The sequence below is a fragment of the Stenella coeruleoalba genome (genome assembly GCF_951394435.1).
Source record: "Stenella coeruleoalba genome assembly, chromosome: 13".
NCBI lineage: Eukaryota > Metazoa > Chordata > Mammalia > Artiodactyla > Delphinidae > Stenella > Stenella coeruleoalba.
Window position 1 is genome coordinate 81,802,357 of NC_137159.1, and position 15,081 is coordinate 81,817,437.

Here is a 15,081-nt window from a genome sequence, read left to right on the forward strand (position 1 = left end):
AACACTTCCTCTAAAACGTTTTTAGTTTATTATGTTTCCACTAGACAAGCGATGCAGAATTACATCTGGAAATCTGGAAATTACACAAGAGGGTGGAAAAGCAGGAGGAAAATCACTATGTCCATCCCCCCAAGATAAACACTGTGATTATTTTTTTGGTAGCAGCTTAAGATCTAATTCACATAACACCCCATTCATCCGCTATATGTAAAAGAGATAAACAATAAGGTCCTACGGTATAGCACAGGGAACTATATTCTATATCTTGTAATAACCTATAATGGAAAAGAATACAAAAAAGAAGATATATATGTATAACTGAATCACTTTGCTGTACACCAGAAACTAATACATGGTAAATCAACGATGCCTCAATTTTTTAAAAAAAAGGTACAACTCAGTGGTTTTCAGTATATTCCCATGTGGCACAACCATCACACAATTGATCTTAGAACACCGTCATCACCCCCGAAAGAAATCTCATACCCTTTGGCTGTCACTCCTAAGTCCCCAATCCTCCAGCCATAGGCAGCCACTAATTTACGTTATGTCTATTAGACATATTAACAGAATCATACAGTATGTGGTCCTTCCTTCCGTCAGCGCAACGTCTTTACCATTCCTCTGTGTTAAGCACGCGTCAATACTCCATTCTCTCTGATACTTTGATGTATTCTTTCCAGACTTAATTCTCTGGGGCACAGGAGGGAGCTGGGAGACTGTATCCACATGGTAATAATCCCTTTATGATACAATTTTTGATTCTGCTCTTTTCATCTGACATAAACATTTCATCCAAACCTCTTACAAATGCTGTTAGAAGCAGTTTAATGGCTGCATCGCATTCCATTGAGTGAAGGTTCAGGTATTTGCTAAGACATTTCTCTGGGATCAGACATACGGTTAAACCCCTGTATTTAGTGCTTCCTAAGAACGGGCATTTAAATGTATATTCCTTCCTAACGTTTTCTGTTTAGTTTCTATTTCATTTCGTTTTTGGTTTAGATCTCCCTTTTTCTCTTTCCTTTTGGTTTAATTTGCTGTACTTTTACCAAACATCTAAAAATGACTCCTTCATCATCATCTTTATTTTCCATCTTACTGCTTTGATAAGGAAGATATTTAGGGCTATACATTTTCCTCTGGGTGCCTCTTGTGCTGTGGCCCCTAGGTTTAGTGTAAAGTGTTCCCCTTTAGACAGTTTATGATCTCCCTTTTGAGTCCCTTTTTGATCCTATAATTATCCAGGAACATAGGTTTAATTTCTAAATAGTCTGAATTTGGGAGGAAGAAGGATTAGCCTGATATTATTTATTTCTAATTTTTATTGGATAATCACGACTGTGGCCTTTAAAAACTCGACTTTTAAAATTTGTTAAGGGTTTCTTTTTGACAGGTGCCAGATGGATTTTTACAAATATGCTGTCATATGAGAAAAGATTAAACTCTCTTCAAGGTATGAAAGTAGACTATTCAACTTTTCTACATCCTCATATATTTCATGCCTCCTCTACTACTAATGTCCAAAGTGCCATTTGACTTCAAAATAGAACATGGTGGGGAATTCCCTGGTGGTCCAGAGGTTAGGACTCCACGCTTCCACTGCAGAGGGCCCAGGTTCAATCTCCGGTCGGGGAACTAAGATCCCGCAAGTTGCAACCAAAAAAAAAAAAAAAAAGCACAGATGCCATCCCCGACATGACCACAGGACACTGGCTTCCTGCTTCGTTACGGTGACACACACTCGGTCACACAAGTTGTGAGACTGGCTTCACATCCCAGGCACCTCCTTACACATCACTCTGACTTAAGACGTATATAAGAAATTCCCCTTGTTCTTGTTCCGTAGGTGGCTAAGCAATTTCAAGATGGGACCGTTGGTGCCCTGAGGAGCTCTGGTTTCCCTCCTGAGGGTAAAATGGGGGTGTCGTCAGGTTGATTTTCTGCCTCTGTTGTAAGAAAGGTTCAGGCTTCCTTCTTCCAACTAAAAGTAAATGGAAACCATTAAACACTTCCTGCTTGGGGCAATAATTCCTGAGCACAGGGCCTCCCCTCGGTCAGCCCCTGCTTACAGCCTGGGGAAATGAGCTGGTGGGAGGATTGCTTCAGGAATTAGCACGAACAAAAAGAAAGCGCTCCTGAAAGAGAGAGGGGAGCGGCTGGAGCCACCTAATAGCCTGAGTCAGAAGAGGCTCCCAGGCCCTCTGCCTTTTCTCTTGACCCGCAGCCTCCTTCAGTACGTAAATGAGGGATTATGGGCCACATGTGGGGACGCCTGTGTCTGTTTCCATTCAGGGTGGTCCATGGAAAGCTGCCGCCAATTAATAACATCACGAATGCCTCCTGTTTCTATAGATCTTTGTCTGAAGAGCTTAACGCACACAGAAAGCAGCTCTACTTCTGGCCCATTTTACCTGGAGCCCCTTCAGAATGATGCTCAACGGTTGAAAGAAATGCTCGGGGCATCCAGACCCTCCCTTCCCAAGGTCCTGGGCCGCTCACCTGGCAGCGGATTGGCACCCTGAGCCCAGAGGGCTCCAGCGGTTAAGGCAGAGCAATGCCTGGTGTGGACAGAGCAGGAAAGAGGACGAAAGAAAACTAATATTGTCCGGCTCCCGTGTGCCAGGCCCCCTGCTCAATACACTTGGTAGCCGTGTGAGGGATATTACGAAGCCCATCATAAAGATGGCAAATCCTAGTCTCAGAGATGATAAGTAACCTGAAAGAACTCTTGTTGGAAGAAAACAGAATTCGGGGTTGGGGGAAGGAGAGGGGAAGGGGAGGGAAGGAGGGTAGGAGGGAAGGAGAAACACAAAAGGGACAAGGGCATAGACAGAAGAGCGCTCACACTCAAAAAAATGGAAATTGTGGGCTTCCCTGGTGGCACAGTGGTTGAGAGTCTGCCCGCCGATGCAGGGGACACGGGTTCGAGCCCTGGTCCAGGAAGATCCCACATGCCGCGGAGCGGCTGGGCCCGTGAGCCATGGCCGCTGAGCCTGCGCATCCGGAGCCTGTGCTCCACAACGGGAGAGGCCACAGCGGTGAGAGGCCCGCGTCCCGCAAAAAAAAAAAACAAAAAAAAAAAAATGGAAATTGTATTTTACAACCTTAAGCAAACATCAAAGCTTTAATGTCTAGAAGCAAAAAGTGAGAGAGACAATGACCCCACTCCCGATCTAATGAGGCATTTGAAATCCTGAGTAAATGCTGGTAACTGGAGATGGGGAAGGAAACTGAGAATCGTACGACAATGCTCTGGCCCTTTCTGTTAGTCCTACTGGACCGCAATCAAATGGTGTGGAAAATTCCTACCTACACCTGGCAATGCCCCAGCTCACTGACAAGACCACCTGCCAGTGAGGAGTCAGGGCTCAGAGGGCAGACAGAGCAGGCTGGGATGGAGGCCCGCTGGCGTGCTGGGATCCCATAACTGTCACACGGGGAACTAAAGAGCCAGAGAGCGGACAGCCTCGCTCAGGGTCAAAACACCAAAGCCAAACTCCTCCCCAAAGCCTCGTGGATCCAGGGCGACACCTGTGACCTCCCGGACTGGGTTCTGCCACTCGCTCCCTGGGTTCGGCCCCTTTGCTCATCTCCTGCTGCAGTTACTCAAGTCTGCAAACTGCGGGGATTCCTTTCCCACCCTGACACGTCACACTCTGCTGCCTGCCTTCCAAGGCCTGGCCCAGCCCCTCCCAATGCTGGTGTGTGACGCTCTTCAACCACAGAATCTGAAGCAGCGCCCATCCCCACAGCGACGACGGTCAGACCACGGCCTTCACCTTAATGCACAGGAGCCTGGTATAGTAGACAGAGAGAGCATGTGTGGCTCACCGGGCCTCGGTATTCTCATCTGTAAAATGGGCTCTTTGAAGGACTCACTGGTCATCACAGAGAGCAGAAGACACAGAGTGTGAAAGTGCCTAGCAGAGCACCTGGTAGTCAGTGCACGACCATTCACTTCTAGCTAAATCTGAACAGGTGTGAAAAGATAAGAACTTCAAATCAGAAGTGACAAGGGACAAAAAAGTGCTATAGTCCATAATTCCTACAACGTAAGGTGGGGGCAGGGGTCTTGGGGAGAATCAGTGAGAACTCAGGCGGTCCAAAGGGGCTGGTACCCAAAGTGGGCCAAAAAGGAAGAGTAGGATATTTTGGGCCAAAAATTGGGACTAACATTTGGGAAAGAAACAGGAGGGTACACAGGCAAGAAAGCTCCACGAACATACACATGCTCTAGAAAAAGAAAATAAGTGCATTTGATGAGTAGTAAAGGTGGCACCACGACAGGAAAAAAACGAAAACTGAGGGTAAAAATTAGACATTGTTTTAGGAGGCAACAGCCCTGAAGCTTCAGAACTAGGGATTTATGTTGCTAAAGGTGATATTTTAAGCAGGTCAGCTGGACAGGGATGTTTGGAACAAAATTGGAGGGAAGACCCAGAGGCAGGAGGCCTGGTGGAGATAAATTAGGAGCTTGGGATTAACATACACACACTACTGTATATAAAAGAGACAAATAACAAGGACCTACTGCAGAGCACAGGGAACTCTAGTCAATATCTCATAATAACCTATGATGGAAAAGAATCTGAAAAGAATAGATATATATATAAATATGTATAACTGAATCACTTTGCTGTACACTTGAAACAACACTGTACATTAACTATACTTCAATAAAGAAATAAAAATAAAAACAACATTTGCTCACTTCCTGTCTCTGTGTCACATTTTGGTAATTCTCACAATATTTCCAACCCTCCGCCAGCAAAAAGATTTTGACTCACTGAAGGCTCAGATGATGGTTCTCATTTTTTAGCAATAAAGTACTTTTTAATTGGGATACATACATTTTTTAAACAAAATGCTATTGCACACTTAATAGACTACAGTATAAACATAACTTTTATACGCACTAAGAAACCAAAAATTCATGTGATTCACTTTATTGCAGTGGCCTGGAACTGAACCTGAAATATCTCCAAGGTGTGTCTATAACTATTTTGGAAGATGGGGAAAGGAAAAAGATGGATACACACACGTTTGGTGGGGAGGAGGAAAGAGGTGTGAGAACCCTCAATTCTCATTCCACGGTAAGAATGAAAAGATGGTCTCGGAATAATCAAGAAGGTGCAACATCAGTTATTACTTGTAAATAAAGAGGTAAATTCCAGAAAATTAAAGAAAAGAAAGAATTAAGAGATGGTTGCCTCTACGTAGCAGGCATTGGAGTGGAAATAGGTGAGAAGGAGATCACTGTTTTTCATTTTAAAGCTTATAACATTTAACTTTTTAGACTGTATGCATTTTTACGTTTATTAAAAGCTGAAGGTTACATTTTTAAAAATTAATGAAATGCAGGCTTTATGCATATCCATTTTTATAATGGATGATGGACATCACACAGCACCTCAGTAGGAGAGCAACTGAAGATCTTGGTGAACTACAGACCTACAGCAAAGGCAGGCCACCCTGCTAAGCATCTCCACAAGCATCACTGAATTTAATCCTAGCAACAATCCTTTCTGGTCATTATTTCTCTCCCTACTTGTATCCTTATTTTACAGATGAAGAAACTAAGGCTCAGGGAGGTTGGGAGACCTGTCTAATGATACACAGCTAGTGCCTGGTCTGGAATTAAAAGCCCATCTCCAAGAATCTCTTCCATGACAAGTAGTATTTAAGAAGTTTAAACTAGTAGAATTGAAAAATCTCAGACATCCTCGGTTTAAAGGTTATAAACTTGTATTACCATTACCTTCTAGTGTTTTTTTCCAGTCGCGTCAAGACATTTCCCAATTTTACAGAATGCTATGGTATTCCTCAAAACTTCTAGAGGATGGCACTGGAGGGTCGGCCTCACGACACAAAGCATGCACACACACCCAAAGTTGGACATCCTCCCAGGCTAAGTGTTCTCGCTGGTACTCTGGGAGTAATTATTATTACTGCAATTATTACACAGCAATTATTACACAGCAATTAATGCTGCAATTATTCATAGGAGAAGGTTCATAGGAGGTTCCTATTCATAGGAGAGAAGGTTCATATTCATAGGAGAAGGTTCTACCTATACTCACTGAACCACATGACCGACCTTATAAAGTCCCTATTATAGTACTTACATACATAGTACAGCATTACATCCAAAGTGAACCAAAAAAAAATATAAAAACCTCTGTTCATATCTATTTTACCTAACCATTATATTATTTTTCAGTGTATGTTTTATAATGTAAATAATATACAGCGGTCCATGTATGCAATTTATGCATCAATAGACAGATATATACATACATATGAGGGGCGACCCGAGTTTGAATGAAAGAATAAGGAAACCAATATTTGTTTAGTATCTCCTTTGTGCCAGCAGTTCTGTGACAAAAGTACTATTGTCTTCATTTTGCAGGTGAAGAGACTGTGTCTGGGGTTTAAAAGCATCGATCGTCTTCACATCGTTATTATTTCCTTTAGCAACAGAAACCCCAAGAACATTTTACGTAATAATCAAAATAATAGTCATCACTTACGAGGGCCACTTTGTGCAGACACCGTTCTTAGTTTACATTTATCATTTATTTCATTTTCACCATGGCCCTAAAATGCACATAGCATGGTTCTCATTTTATATGTTAGGAAACTGAGGCAGGATGAGATTAAGTGACTTGTGCAAGGTCTCACATTTGGGACAATTTTAGAATGTCGAATAATGGCCCAAAGCAAGGGAATCTTTGCTTTCAATGACGTCGGTGACTTCAGAAAAGGGAGCATTTTCTAAAGTTCTTGTTTTTTGTTTTTGTTTTTTTAACGGTGTTCACTTGTCCGGCCATGCCAAAACTTTTGGTTAGAAGAGGACTGCCTTAGGTTCTTCCTTAGTGGTACTTTACCAAGAGGGGGGCTGCCATGACAAGAAAACACAGCATCAGCAAATGAAAAGCCCCATTTAAAAAGGTACATTTCTAGGGCTTCCCTGGTGGCGCAGTGGTTGAGAGTCCGCCTGCCGATGCAGGGGACACGGGTTCGTGCCCCGGTCCGGGAAGATCCCACATGCCGCGGAGCGGCTGGGCCCATGAGCCATGGCCGCTGAGTCTGCGCGTCCGGAGGCTGTGCTCCGCAACGGGAGAGGCCACAACAGTGAGAGGCCCGCGTACGGCAAAAAAGAAAAGGTACATTTCTAGCCAGACAAAGAAAACCAAGAGCGTTCTAAAAATGCTACGTGAAGACAGGTCTCCCCGAGGGAGGAAGGCGAGCAGGCTCACTGCTGCTTCACGAGACAGGCAGAACACACAAATAATCAGCGGGCCGGCCCGCCGGGGCCTGGACAGTGTCCGCCTCCCCGACAGCCCGACTGGCCCTTTCCTGGAGATTAAAGCAGGGATTAAACCAGACTCCAGCCCTTTCAAAGAAAAACATTCTCGTTCCGGCCTCTCCTTGAAGTGACCTTTTTCCTTTTTCTTTCTTTTTTTTAAAGAATAGACTATCAAAAGTTTGGGGGAATACCCTGGCAGTCCAGTGGTTAGGACTCCGTGCTTCCACTGCAGGGGGCACAGGTTCCAACCCTGGTCGGGGAGCTAAGATCCCACAAGCCACGCAGTGTGGCAAAAAAAAAAAAAAAAAAAAAGAATATCAAAAGTTTTGCCCAAGAGACAGAAAATCCATTTCACTTAAAAAGCTCACTGACACTCACTGGGAACCCTGAAGAGCTCTGTGTCCAGCTAAACTCTGGGTCCACAAAGACTTTCCTGTTCCTTTCTGAGCACCTTCAGCTTTGCCTTTTATCGGTCAGGTAAGGAGGCACCTCTGCTTAAGCCCAGAGCTCGCATCTGTCAACAACAGTTATTGGTTCCTGGAATGGCTGGAACTCGCTTCCGAAGGATGCCGCCCAGCTCTGCGTATCCCTGGCTGCTGCGCACTGGCCATTCTGCTCATAAAAATAAAGCTGCCACCTCCCCCTGCTGCTCACCCAACAGAGCCGGCTCTCCCCCTCCCCCAGAGGGATCTCTGCTAACCCGTAGACGGATCCTCACCCCCATCCCGTTTCCTCCAGACGTCCAGAGGCGCACATCGTTGGCTGGGTCCCTCTGTGTGTGGAGACTGAGGCCAGTGATGTGCTGGGGGCAAGCTCTTGGTTTCTCAGTCATGGTATCGACTTAGATCAAAACCAGGAAGACTCTCAGAGAGGACCCTGCAGGTCCCTTTGAGTTATAAGATAATAAACCCCTCAGGAAAGTTGGACTTCACCAACTTCAAACAATTTTTCAAATGCAAAAGCGTTCATAATCTGCCTGCTGGGTAGTAAAAAGCATGTACTTTGGAATAAGGCCACCAGGGGCTTCATTTATGACTATGCTTCTTTTGAGCTGTGTGGCCTTGGGCAAGTTACCTAACCTCTCTGAACCTCCATTTCTTCACTTGTAAAATGAGTATAATACGAACCACCTCCCAGAGTTGTAATGAGGGTTAAGTGAACTAACATATATAGAGTTGTTGGCACATGGTAGGTGTTAATAAACTCTAGTTTTCTCTCTTAAATTGGAATTAACTGATCCTAATTCTAATTTCTAGATGCTAACCAGAGATCTTGACTTAACTTGACTCACTGTACTCCGATAGCAATAATTAAACTGGCTTCCTTTAGGGGTACACCAATTGCAATGTGCCTATGCAAGTAGATGGCATTTCCACACGGCTTATCCCCCTTTCTCTCAAGACTTGAAGCCGCTTGACAACAGAAACTATTGTAGTCACTTCTTTATTTCCCATAAATACTGCAGGTCCCGGATAATAACTCCTAAAAGGAGGCAGAGGGAGACGGAAAGGGAGAGGGAGACCACCTGTTCAAGGTTATAGTGAGGACGGCAAAGAAACGGAGCGTGGTCCTGTGTGAAAGCATCACATGGGGACTCAGAAGGCCCAGGTGTACCAAGTAGACGCACCTGAGGTTTTCATTTCGGACCCCAGGATGCCATCGCTGTTCCAGTTCCAGAAAGTGTATTAGCTAATGCCTCCCTGCCCCAGGTATTACCTGAACTCACCTGTTTTCCATCCCAAGCAGGGTCAGAGGGGAGCCCTTCCCGTGAGCATCGAAGTTCAAGATGTGCACTTCTGTTCTTTCCTCATGAACACTCTGCTACCCCGCGGGCCCTGTTTGTGCCTGTTCTTCCCTGGGCTCACACGGAGGCCAACGTTCATGGCTTCCTCTCCTCCACCCCCAGCGCTCTGCACACACCTCACTGGGCTCCGGGTTTCTCCCCCTAAAGCCACACAGGGTGTGTCTGCATTTCCCTCCCTCCTCGGGGGCCTGAACTGCTGGATGAAGCCGCCAAGCTCACTCATCCCCATGGAGCCCAGAACAGTTTCTTCGGAGCAGATATGGCAAAGGATCAGCCGTTGACTTGGCTCATTACCCCAGGCGGCCAGGGACCCCGCTCGCCCTCCACCCGGGCCACCCCGGGCTCCAAGAGAAGACACAGCTGGAGGCCTTCAAGGTCTCAGAACCAAGTTCATACAGCTAGGTCTGTCCTAAGCCACACATCGACAACTCCGAGCCTGTTCTCTGCTTCATGAGAAACAGTGAACCTTCCTCTTAGATTCACGGTTTTGCCCTCAGGTTAAATGCTTAAATAGTCTAATTTGGAGACAAGGCAGTAATATTTCATTCCTACTTGGAGCTAAGGCTGAAAGTGAAAGACACAGAGTCCCTGACCTGGAGAAACTCACAGGTAGGGAGGAAGTGCAGGTCAACAAGGCAGTGTGACCGTTGCCTTAGCAGGGATTTAGGCAAGAGGGCAGCTCCAAAGGAAACAGAGATGGGCATGGAAGGTTCTATCTCAAGTCAATCTCAGGGTAACTCCCAGAAGAGCTGAATCTGGGGGATAAGCACAGGTTTGCCAGCTGAATACAAGAAAGGGCATTCGGGCAGGAGGTGGGCAACACACCCAGGCTTGACCCGGGGGTGACACCCACATGTGATTGGGGAACACAGGTCCTTCCAGATGCTGGAGCATGGCAGGGGGCAGGGGGGGCAGGTTAGGAGGGTGATGAGGGCCAGTCTAGACTAAGCCCTGTGAACACACATTCAGATTTAACCCTGTAGAGTCAGGCAAGGACTTTAAAACGGCTGGATCAGACCGTGAGAGAGATTCCCTAGGCTTCCTAAGGAGTATAGGAGAATATTGCAGTGCACTGAGACTCAAGGAGGACACAAAGACTGGCTCATGTGGAGGCTGAGGAAGAGGGGAGACTGGGCTTTGGGAAGAGGAGGAAGTCGGTGGTGTCACCATCGCAATGCAGAAGGACAGGGGCCGTGGGAGGTCTGAGGCGCCCCGCGCACCGGGTGCTCAGGACCCTCCAGCCATCCCCTGGCTTGCCATCTGTTCCCTCACAAGCATCCGCTGAGCTACGTGCAAAATGGGGCTGGTACCCACTTGTCTTTGTCCTCTGTCTCCTCTCAGCCTCGCCTGGAGAGGTGACCGAGGGCAGAGAAGAAAGCGTCCATGCCCTGGAGTCAAAGCCGGAGTTCAAGTCCATGAAAGAGAAGACCCATGCACAGCCCCCGCCAGATCTCTCTTCCCCTCCCTTTGCCATCTGCCTCCATTCTGAATCACATCCAAAACACACCTGTGGTCCTCAGACCCTCCCACCTGACCCTCTCCGGAGACAGCCCTCCCCCGGAATCCCTGCTGACCTCAGGGCCTCCCGGAAGGTAACCACCAATGCCCCAAATTCCAGCTCAGATCTGAGCTGCCACTAACCCCTGTTCCTTCCTTCTCCCACATCGCTACAGCAAAAGTTAAGAATCCTTCAGCCGACACACAAGTATGGTGATTTATTTCTTATGAGACCAAAGTTTCGGAAAACAGAACGAAAGCAAAGCCCTCTCAAGGCTGCATTTCCAACCTCCTCCTGTACCTCCCGCGGCACGGTGGGCCCTCGCGTATGAGGAATGGCTGTGATGCTTTGGGAGACGAGGAAGAATATATGATGTGACCATAAACGTATTCAGACGGCAGGATGGTCTCCTACAAACTCTTTGAGGTCCTCCCGGCAGGAAACAGCATTCTAATGTAGATTTCTGAGATTTTCCCCGGAGGAACTCATAAACTCCACAGGTGCTGTTTAATGACGAAAAGCTGAAAAGCCGGGCTAAGGGCTTGACTTCTATCTAATCTGCTTGTCTCTCTAACCGGGACTGTCCTGTCTCAGCCACCAGAGCACCATATGCCACCCAGACATCTGTCCACACAAGGTCAGATGACGCCTTCCTCTGGGACCACCCTTAAGCTCTCTGGAATGGAACGACAAAGCAAGCACGATGTCCCCACCCCCAGTTGCAGGGAGAACTGAATGGGAGAGAAGCAGCTTCTGAATAAAGCCAGGGAAGATTTTCAGGGAAGAAGAAACTATGGAAAAACCTTTCCAGAGCCCACCAGGCAGGTTCCAGAGAGTATTTCCTTAGCACATCATTTACAACTAGACTCGCTTCTGCTTGGTGTCCGCCTTGTGCAAAACTAATTAGTTCTAACCCCTTTAGATACCATTTTCAACAGCAAAATCAGGAAATGAGTTCATTAAGTGGATTCACTCGGCTTACTGAAAAGGCAAATGCTTTGCCATTATTCCGCTTGACACGGGCCAGTGCCACCTCTATCATCAGCCAGAACTCCAACGCCAACCTCTCCAACCCCCCAAAGCGGTGCTCCGCTCCCAACATCGAACACACCGTACCTTACAAGAAGCTGGTCATTTCGGGCAACCAGAAAGCAACCAGCCAGAAACAGGCCGAGCCCAGCGAAGGGCGAGCGCTTGCTGAGCCCCTGCCTCCCGGGCTGTGCCTCTGATCGTGCAGGGAGCCCTTAATGCCCCCAAGAACAGTGCCAAGCGCTCGATCAGCCTGACACCCTGGCTCCCTGGCCCCTGCCCTGGGAGGCAGAGGCAGAGGCAGTCAAGCCAGCCAGGGGAAAGGTTTCAAAGGCAGTATCTGCTCCCGAGGCTACGACAACAACCAGGAGGGAAAAAAAAAAAAGCCAGCAGCAGACTTTCCAAGTTGAGCTCCCTCTGCCCCAGGCTCCTGCTGGGTCAGATGGCAAATGCCATGGTTTTCCATCTTCTTAGCGCTGAAGCGTTTTACTGGGTCAAAGTGCTCACCACGCAGGTACATACCAATCTGTCAGTCTAACCACCAGCAGTTAAACCGTGTCTTTTCAAACATGAAAGTTTTGTACTTGGCCTGGAACCGTGTCCTCCTGCGCAGAGAACAAAGGGTCAGGGAAGAGCACGGGCTTTGCCATGGGAATCGGGCAGCCCGCTTGGCCACGGGAGGACCGCGGGTGTGGCACTGACCCCGAGAAGCACGTGGCCCTCCAAACAACCGCCTCTGTGAATAGCAAGGAACACAACCCGGCCAGGAGAAGTCCCCTGAGAGTCACAGCGGCTAGTTCTTAAACTTATTGTATTTAAGTCATTTCTACCATGCTGGAAATCATGAAAACACCAGCTCTTGTCGGGACCTTCCTACACATTCCTGTTGCAACTAACATTTGGAAATCTGGGAATCGTGCTCAAATCCTAACCGAAAAAGGGAAGACAAGAAATCATGGGAGCCCCCTTCATTTGCGCTAAATCCCTTTAACTTTGATTTTTATCTTCTTTCCACGGTCTTTTACTTGCCCACCAAGAGGACATGGGTAGGACCCAGGGAGATCCACGTCATCTGCCTTTTGTGCCAAGGCCCAAAGGACTGGATTATTCTTGTTGGTGCCCCAGTCAGCAAAGAGAGTTCGCAGCTGTTTCGAGTCCCCGTCCTCAATACCACCATGCGGTGGAAGGAAGAGCCCCATGTCTCGGACCTACTCCTCCCCAGGCTGAGCCCCATCTCCCTAGCAAGGCGAGGGGAAACCCCACCTGCCCCCAGGCCTTCACAGACGGGCAGGGCCGCGCCCCCTGGTGGCTCTGCTTGAATGAGGCTGCAGGAGTCGAAGCAAAGCCTGGCGTGGCTTCACTCATGGCGGGGCGGTGGCAGCTCAGGTCTGAGGACGCTTGGGGACTGGAGAGGGGGTGACCCTGCATGGAGTGCCTATCACCGTCCACCGCTCAGAGCACTGTCTGTAATGGTGGGAAACTGGACACCACAGAAATGTCCAACAGGAAGGGGAGGTTTAATGCACATGCATTATCCACATGCATGTGGCTTTGTGCATGAAGTTTGCTTTTTTGTTTTTTCTGATTGTGGGAATTTGTAAGAGTAGCTGACGGTTGAAATTGGACCTTTTTATCCAAAATATAATATCTGATATCCACATGCATGTGGCTTCGTGCATGAAGTTTGTGCATGAAGTTTGTTTTTTTGTTTTTTCTGATTGTGGGAATTTGTAAGAGTAGCTGACGGTTGAAATTGGAACTTTTTTTTTTAATTATTATTTATTTATTTATTTATGGCTGTGTTGGGTCATCGTTTCTGTGCGAGGGCTTTCTCTAGTTGTGGCAAGCGGGGCCACTCTTCAACGCGGTGCGCGGGCCTCTCACTATCGCGGCCTCTCTTGTCGCGGAGCACAGGCTCCAGATGCGCAGGCTCAGTAGCTGTGGCTCACGGGCCTAGTCGCTCCGCGGCATGTGGGATCTTCCCGGACCGGGGCTCGAACCCGTGTCCCCTGCATTGGCAGGCGGACTCTCAACCACTGCGCCACCAGGGAAGCCCTGTGCGTGAAGTTTTTAAACGATATGGATATCCTTAGGGTACAGCATGCAGCAAGAAAAAGATTTTAAATTGTTATAGAAATATAAAGAGAGGAGCACATGTACACACATACATGTAATACAATGTGTTGGTACATGATCTCTCATTATATAGAGATCCGTCAAGAGAGATAGATCTTGGGTCTGGCCCAGGCTTGGGTTTGAATCCTGACTTACTGGACATCTGACCCTGAGCAACTTACCTAACCTTTATGTGCCTCAGTTTCCCCGATCTGATAAAAGGGATAAAAGTACCTGTTTCTTAGTGTTGTTGTGTGGATTCCATGAATGAACATGCAGAGGGTACTTAGAACAGTGAATGGTACATATATAATACTTACTATGTAGGCCATGATAATAGTAACAACTATTATCATTGCTAAGCTTTCAGCCTGTAAATAAATAAATAAAATGCTTAAAAGAGATTAAAAAAGAAGTCTACAGTGGTTGCCTCTAAGTGAAAGAATTCAAGATTTTTTAATGCTCCTTTAATCTTTTCCATAGTTTGCTAATTTAAAATTGACATAAATTATCATCATCACGAGGAGAAAATTAGCAAAGAAGGAACTGCCTTCACCAGGCCTGTATTACAATACCTTTGAACTGACCGTGCTTTCCCATTGCTGTCAAAATAGGCTTCGGATGTGAAAATAACATTGGCGTGCCTGCACAGGAGACAGAGCTCGCCCCGGTGGCAGGTCTGATGGTGTTTGTGGTGTGAGTCTTCCTACTGAATTTACATCTGCAAATCTATGCTCAATGACAATATATCTCCTTGCCATATATATCTAGCTCGCTCTCTCCTGTTCCATGCCAAATGCTGTTCTCCCCCACCACCCCCCGGCCAAGTCCCTTCCACCTTACATGTGGCAAGCATGGACAGATTCACTGTACCAGCAGCCAACTGTGTTGGCTTTTTCTCTGTGACCACAAAGGCCTGAAGTGATGACCTTCAAAAAGCAAAAAGTCTCTACCTGTCCAACAAAGTGTCCTGGAGACTGTGATAACTACCATTAACAAACAAATAGGCCTTGGCTTTTTTTTTTTTTTTTTTTTTTTTTTGCGGTATGGGGGCCTCTCACTGTTGTGGCCTCTCCCATTGCGGAGCACAGGCTCCGGACGCGCAGGCTCAGCGGCCATGGCTCACGGGCCCAGCCGCTCCGTGGCATGTGGGATCTTCCCAGACCGGGGCACGAACCCATGTCCCTGCATCGGCAGGCAGACTCGCAACCACTGCGCCACCAGGGAAGCCCAGGCCTTGTCTTTTACAAAATGTTTCCCTGAGAGTTTTTCAGATCACTTTAGATCTGCTTTACTGGTACAGACTGTGAGGGGTTGGTACTG

General features: G+C 47.2%; 1 protein-coding gene across 1 annotated transcript in view; it reads right to left on the minus strand.

Annotated features, from left to right (window-relative positions):
* Positions 1–15,081, minus strand: part of GREB1 (growth regulating estrogen receptor binding 1) — a 133,483-nt gene that overhangs the window by 70,619 nt on the left and 47,783 nt on the right. The gene's annotated exons all lie outside the window — the stretch shown is intronic.